Source organism: Copidosoma floridanum, unplaced genomic scaffold, assembly GCF_036245765.1.
Source record: "Copidosoma floridanum isolate Cflo_tuat_1 unplaced genomic scaffold, Cflo_Japanese_pri ptg000007l, whole genome shotgun sequence".
Lineage (NCBI taxonomy): Eukaryota > Metazoa > Arthropoda > Insecta > Hymenoptera > Encyrtidae > Copidosoma > Copidosoma floridanum.
In genome coordinates, this window is record NW_028321884.1 from 16,069,159 (window position 1) to 16,076,057 (window position 6,899).

The window sequence follows — 6,899 nt, forward strand, 5'->3', positions numbered from 1 at the left end:
TTTTAGAATTTTCATTACTAGCTATAGAATATTATTAATTTTTTTCTTGAAACATTAGTTTAAAAAAAGTGTCTCTCATATTTATTTCATTGACCTGATATTAATGTAGAGATAATTTTTGTGATGAATTATTTTTTTAATGATATTACTTAAGTACAAACTATTTATTATTAATTGTTTTAAATTATTAAATCTGGCGTTTGTAGGACTAATAATTAACATGATTTATTTTATAATACAAGAATCCTGATCATGTGCAGCTAATACGCTCATTTTTTCATAATGTTACTTTTAAATTTTGAATGTTTGTTTTTTTCCCATAGGACATAGAGAAACTTGTTTTTGGATTAATGGAAGTGGTTATACATGGTATTTCTTTGTACAGTCCATAACTGTTTCTATCGTAATTTAATAATAATAATAGTAATAATAATAATATTAATAATAATAATAAAAAATAATAATAATAATAACTATTACAATAATAATGATAATTATAATAACAACAATAATAATAACAATAAAAGTGGTACTAAGCATGATAATAAACAAATCAAAACGATAACAGACGTGAAAAAATTGAGATGTTAAATTAAAAAGAGGTAAAAACTATGAACCCTTTTCATAAGATTCAATTTTTCTTTTTTTAATGTAAGTCTTGTAATTATTAATAATAATCGTTTGGCGTAAATAATTTAGTAAAATAATATTAACTGGTGCAATTTTTTAAACTGTCCTCTTACTTATTAAGGATTTAGAAAATTCTTGTACCTAATGTATATAATTAAATTATCATAGGCTTTAATCATGAGATATGATTGATTTTTTTTTTTTCATGGAAACTGTTGGAAACATATTTAACTTACATTAAGATATTAGAACATAACTAAAACACAAGTATTTCAAGCTCAAGAGTATTTCTGGAAAGTTTTCAGATGAAAAACTGATTTTTTGATACCATACCTACGTGACTCTATATCTATAATAATAACTAATACAAAAATAAATAATACATCCTACACTATTTCGTATAACAATCATAGTACACACTAGATATGCATATTTTAAAAGTGATAAAAATTGTATCAATCATTTTATTATCAATAACTTTAAACAAGAGTTCACTTTGTATTCAAGAAAAAGAAATCTCAAATAATGTAATAAATTATTTAACAAATAATTTACATGTCAAGAAAGTGACAGTCATTGCCCAAGATGTCAATCATTTATCGTCTACGTCTATTTACATCATGAAAAAGATAGTTCAACACTTCCCAGGCATCATTGCAACAAAAGGTTCAGGTTTCTCAAAAAAAGGCAAATATTTACTTGAAACACAAAAATTTCTCAGACAAAGAGCTGAAAATGTTGCTTTTAAAATTGTATTAATAGACTTTTGCAAGACTGAAAATTTTTCTATGCAATTAACCTATTATTTTCAAGTCTTAAAACATCTTTCTAACTTTGGTAAACGGCCACATTGCCTTATATTTATCACTAATCTTGCAAATACTTCAAAAGCTCATATTCAAAAGATATTTGATGATTTATGGTCTTTAAAATACTTATTTGTGACTATAATTGAAATAAACATCATAAAATATGGCCAAGAAAGAAACAGATTTCTTAATTTTGAAAATAAAATATGTAATGTTAGGATTTATGAATACAATCCTTTTACAAAATCATACTACAATCGTTCATATACAAAGGACACACGATTATATTCTGATAAAACAAGTAATTTAAATCACTATCAATTAAACATCTTGTATTTATCTTCTGTGAGCAGAAGGTGGAAAATATATAATAACTTTTTGGTTAGTTATTTAGTTCAAAGTTTAAATTGTTCAGTAAATGCAACATATAAAATGGCTCACTGGCCAACTACGCTGCCGTTACTGGCGTCCAACGAATTTGATTTGTTCGGAGAATCCTGTTTAATTCAAAACATACCCGAGCATTTGAATAGTTTTATGTTTACTCGATTCATACCTGAATTTGATGATAATGTCTATTTACAAAAGTATCCAATTAATAAAGAATCAAAGAGAGGCCTTTGTTTGATTATATTAACTATTATAACAATAACTTCTACTATTACATACGCTTTTTTCCAAAAAATATTACCCCAAAATAGTGTGTTATTTGGCATTATCAAGACTCAAGTTATTTTACAAAAAAAGAAGCTGACCCTAGCATGGTTAAAAAGTTCACGGTTTTTTTACACAAGCATACTATTGTTTTTGTTAATTTTGGTGGGGTCACTTGTTAGTACTTTTGTGACCTTTTTCTTTGAATATGATAAATTATTGTATAAGGCAAAATGCTATAAAGTAACAAATGTTACGAGTTGGTTGAATTCTATCAATCACGTAAGTTCTAGTGATCTTACACAGTTTACTTCAATGTTTAATAGCAATAATAATGTTGATAAAAATACAGTAAATGCTATATGTCTGGTTCACAATGAGCAATGCGTTGATCTGGTTTATCATGGTAAAGTTAATACATACATTTACTATAAAATAGCAAATCTAATTCTTGAAGCACTAAAAGAATCAAAGGTAAAAAAAAAATTTCTCATAAAGTCAGGCACTGTGCGAGAAAAAAATATACAATTTTTTGTCAGTTTTCTTGTTTCAGTATCTTCACCTCTTATTGATGAGTTCAACTATTATTTGGACAAATCTCTTGAAAATGGTTTACAAATACATTGGAAAAATATGTATGAAATTTCATTGGAAATTTATAAAAGAGAAATACCAAAAAATTACCGTAGAAAAGACAACGATCAAGGTTTACCACGGAAAAAAAACTATTTTTATACCAAATATTTACGTGTAATAAAGAAAATATTGATTATCCTTTTACTTGGAGATTCTTTAGCTTCTATAACATTTATGTTTGAATTTCTAAATGTAAAACTAAGAAGCATATTGCAATTAGCTTATAGCGAGTAATATTTTGTGAAATCAAAATCATTCATTTTAACATACAAGGACTGTTACTAGCTGTAACATGCTTGAAAAGCTAGAAGGCCTTTATTAAGAATACAATAATATCATTTATTTTCATAGATTTTTTCATTTATCGATAGAAAATAACCCAATACCACACACCTGTATTTACTAGAACATTGTATACATATGCACAAACACACAATATTTGTTTAAATTTCCGCATATTTCAATGACTGCAATAAAAATGGCAGTAACTGTGTCATCTTCGAGTAAGACGCCCTTCATAAACCACGTATAAATTTATTAAACATAAATTATTGTATTCGATATTGTTCTTACTGTAATTGTCATGTGGCAAATTTCAAGTGCTTCTTTTCACGATTTGAACAGGATGTTTATTAAAATATCGTTTTTGTGAGCATTACTTGATGCATTTCCATAGATCTTACCAGTTATCTAATTTTGTACCTATACATGTGTGCAAGCACTTTGGAGTAAGTTTACCTAATTGAATTTTTTGTGAGACCTATCAAATGTAGCTGTCTTTTTTTTTTGGAAAGCAAAATGCATAGATTAAGCTGCCGTGAAATCCTAAGGAATGTAAATCATACAGTAGTTGTAAAAATAGTTCCTTTAAATAATTATTGTACATAAAACCTTGCGAGAATTTGAGCTTTTACATTAAATATAAAAGGTAACTGACAAAAAGCAAAGTTTCAATTAGTGGTGTAATCAAAACTTAATGACATGTCGTATATTTAATGTCAAAGATTACAATACTTCTTTCGTTTGAAAAACAAATTTTTGTTTCACCTAAGAATCAAATTGTGGTATCATTACTTAGCGTTAAGCTTCTTTGGTTTTGTTAAATAAATGATGGTAGGTATATAAACAATTATAAATGACGTTCAATGTTTTGAAGACGTGGGTGACAAGAACTTTGAATGACTTGCTACTTTTTGGAATAAGTATTATTTAAATAAGCATTACAACTATACAAGATAAAAGTTAGCAAGAGGTGTTTGAAAGTATAATTTTGAAGCATAGTTGAAAAAAAGTGACTTTAATCTAATATATCTTTGTCATAAATGTATATTAATAGAATGTAATTGGTAAGGACCACTTTGACTAAAGCATAACGATGGAAAGTATTTTTTTGCTTTGTGTAAATTATAAGCAGAACTATTAAGACCAACCATGAAAGAGTCTATATTGACAGTTTTAATGGGCGTATTTTTAAGACATTCAAGATTTGGATTTGACAAAACTAAATTTTACTACCCCAGGCATGTTTTAAAGGCTGGTGTGCCCTTAGTATATCTATTGAAAATATTGGATTCACCGCATAAGCGCCATTACACCGTGGTTACCTAATGGCTGCAAAATTACCTCGGAGACACTGGTACTTATTCGACGAATACTACGGATGGTGTTTCAGAAATTTAAGCATGTTTTTGCATTTTACAGTCACACAAAAAACTGTTTTGTCTTGGTCTTTAAAAAGTATTTACGAAAAACTAGCTTACACCGTTAAAAAAAAGTTTTGACTCGAAACAGTTAAATCTACAATTTTTTAAAATAGGTCTTATGAAAAATCACGGTTTTTGTAAAATGAGTCATGTATTGATTTTAAATTCATGTTTTTATATATCATGTTTTTGAACATGTAGAGTGAGTTGTATTTGTATATGTAACCGAAAAAAAGTTTTTTGATTTTTATGAACCAAATAAATGCTGATAACAAATTAATGAGGATACTTTTTTTGTAGAATATTCAGAAGTGTATTTTCTTAAAAAACTCATAGTCGTATGTAAAAGAAAGAGCTATAATACTGTTCACTGTGAAAGTACGATGAAGTTGAGATGTCACATAAGTAACTAAAAATCAGAACATCATCATAAGTTCACGGTAAACATGACTGTAATTCTCCTCTTCGTTTACTACTTTTTGTAGAAAGCCATATCAAGCAAAATTTTTATGTTGGTCAACAATTTAATAACTTTATAACAATCAAAAGCATGGGATATCACATTTTTTTTATTAAGTGGATGAGCACGATAAATAAGATGGTATGGCATACAAGAGTTGGTAAGATAAGATGATATTTGGTGTCTGCACGGGGTTCGGGTAGTACTGTCGATACTTCACTAATCAACCGAGAACATAATCTTCACGGCAATGTGTTAGTATATCTATATTCATTCTGTGTACAGACATAATATCTGTACTTAACCTCTTGATTTCATTAATTCAATCGCTAATTAAAAATCAGTTAAACTGATGAGTATTTAAAATGCCCATAATTTTCTTCCTATACACCCTAGGTCCACAAAAATATAATTAAATTATTTTTGGGTGCTCGTAATCTCATGTACGTAATTTTATCGAAATCTTGTCGGTCAATCAATATACAAGAGTACTACTTTAAAGGAAGCATCGAGAACATGAATGGGTGGTAAAGCTGCTCGTCAATCATTGAAACACCAAGGATCTTAATTTCATCCAAAATTGTTACGATGATTTGCTTATGCCCAACAACAACGTCGGATTTGAGAAACGATGATAATAGTGGAGATGTATCAATTCCATCAGATATTTTGTAAAAAAGAACACCTCGATAAATTATTGACAGTTAATGCGAGAGTCACGATATGAGTCACAAAAGAAACGGGCTTGCTTTCCATTATTGGGATACCAGTTTGAGCAGGTTGTGCTCAACGAATGGCCATGCATTCTGTAGGTATCAAGAAAAACCGTACGCTCACGCTCATTTCTTTCTCTTCCACATAATATAAGGATACTTTACGATTTCGAAGGATAATGCCCGAGATGAGAGTAGAAATCTTTATGCTTCTTTGTCTCTTCAATTACTTTGGAGAACGTGTTTATGGTGATTCATCCGTTCACTTGTGAGACAAAATCAGTTTTTTGCGTAACGTGTTTTCATGTAAGGAGCAAAGATTTTGTAAAATTAGTCGCAAAATTAATTATCTCTATTAATAATAGGAGATTTTTTAATTTTTATGGAAATTTTCGGCTATGTTAAATTTAGTATCAGTTATGTCATAAAAAATAAGTATCCCGAACTTCGTATTACTTGGTCTTATAAAATCCCACACTCTTAAAGTCAAAGAGTATAAAATGAGGTTACAAAGAGTGATTCCTTAAAACATCTATTTTCAAAATGTTTCTTTAAAAAAAAGTAAATGTTTAAAAATACCACTGATCGATGGATAATTTATCAATACTAGCGCCCCCCCCGTCTCAGCTTCGCCTGAGACTTACTAAATGGACACCATAACGTGTTGACATATAATGTAAAACGTTGTCAATTACAAATTTTACCAACTAGTTCTGACACTTCTCAGAACAAAAATCTTCTTATTAAAAACATATAAGTTCGAAATTGATACCATTTATTTGGTCGAGTAAAAAGCTGTAAAAAATGAAAAAAAAATTATTATGCTAAAAAGTACCATGCATTCCTTGTATCATAAAATAATCGTTGGCCTTAAAAGGCCGTTGATTTACAGTTTCTCCCGTATAATCTATGAACAGGGCTATTTTTTAAAGCTGTAAAGATTCAAAGCTCACAAAAAATACATCATTAAAAAATTTTTTTTCTTAGTACACAACCTTATTACCAGAGCAACAAAATCCTGAAGCTTAATCTCTAAATTATTTATCGCAACAAAAATACAAATACATATTCTACTTATTTAAGAATATGAAAAATTCAAGAGATTACTGTAAGGGTTATAGTGAAAATCTGATCTCTCACTTAACAAATTCTTTCGTCATTTTTTTGATTCCTAAAATTGTATTCATAAGATGCATTTGAAGTTTTCCTTCTATTTTGACGAAGGCTATTTCTTTCAACTTAATAAGGTTCTAATATATTTGTTGGCAAAATATTTTGACGTCCGATGACCCCG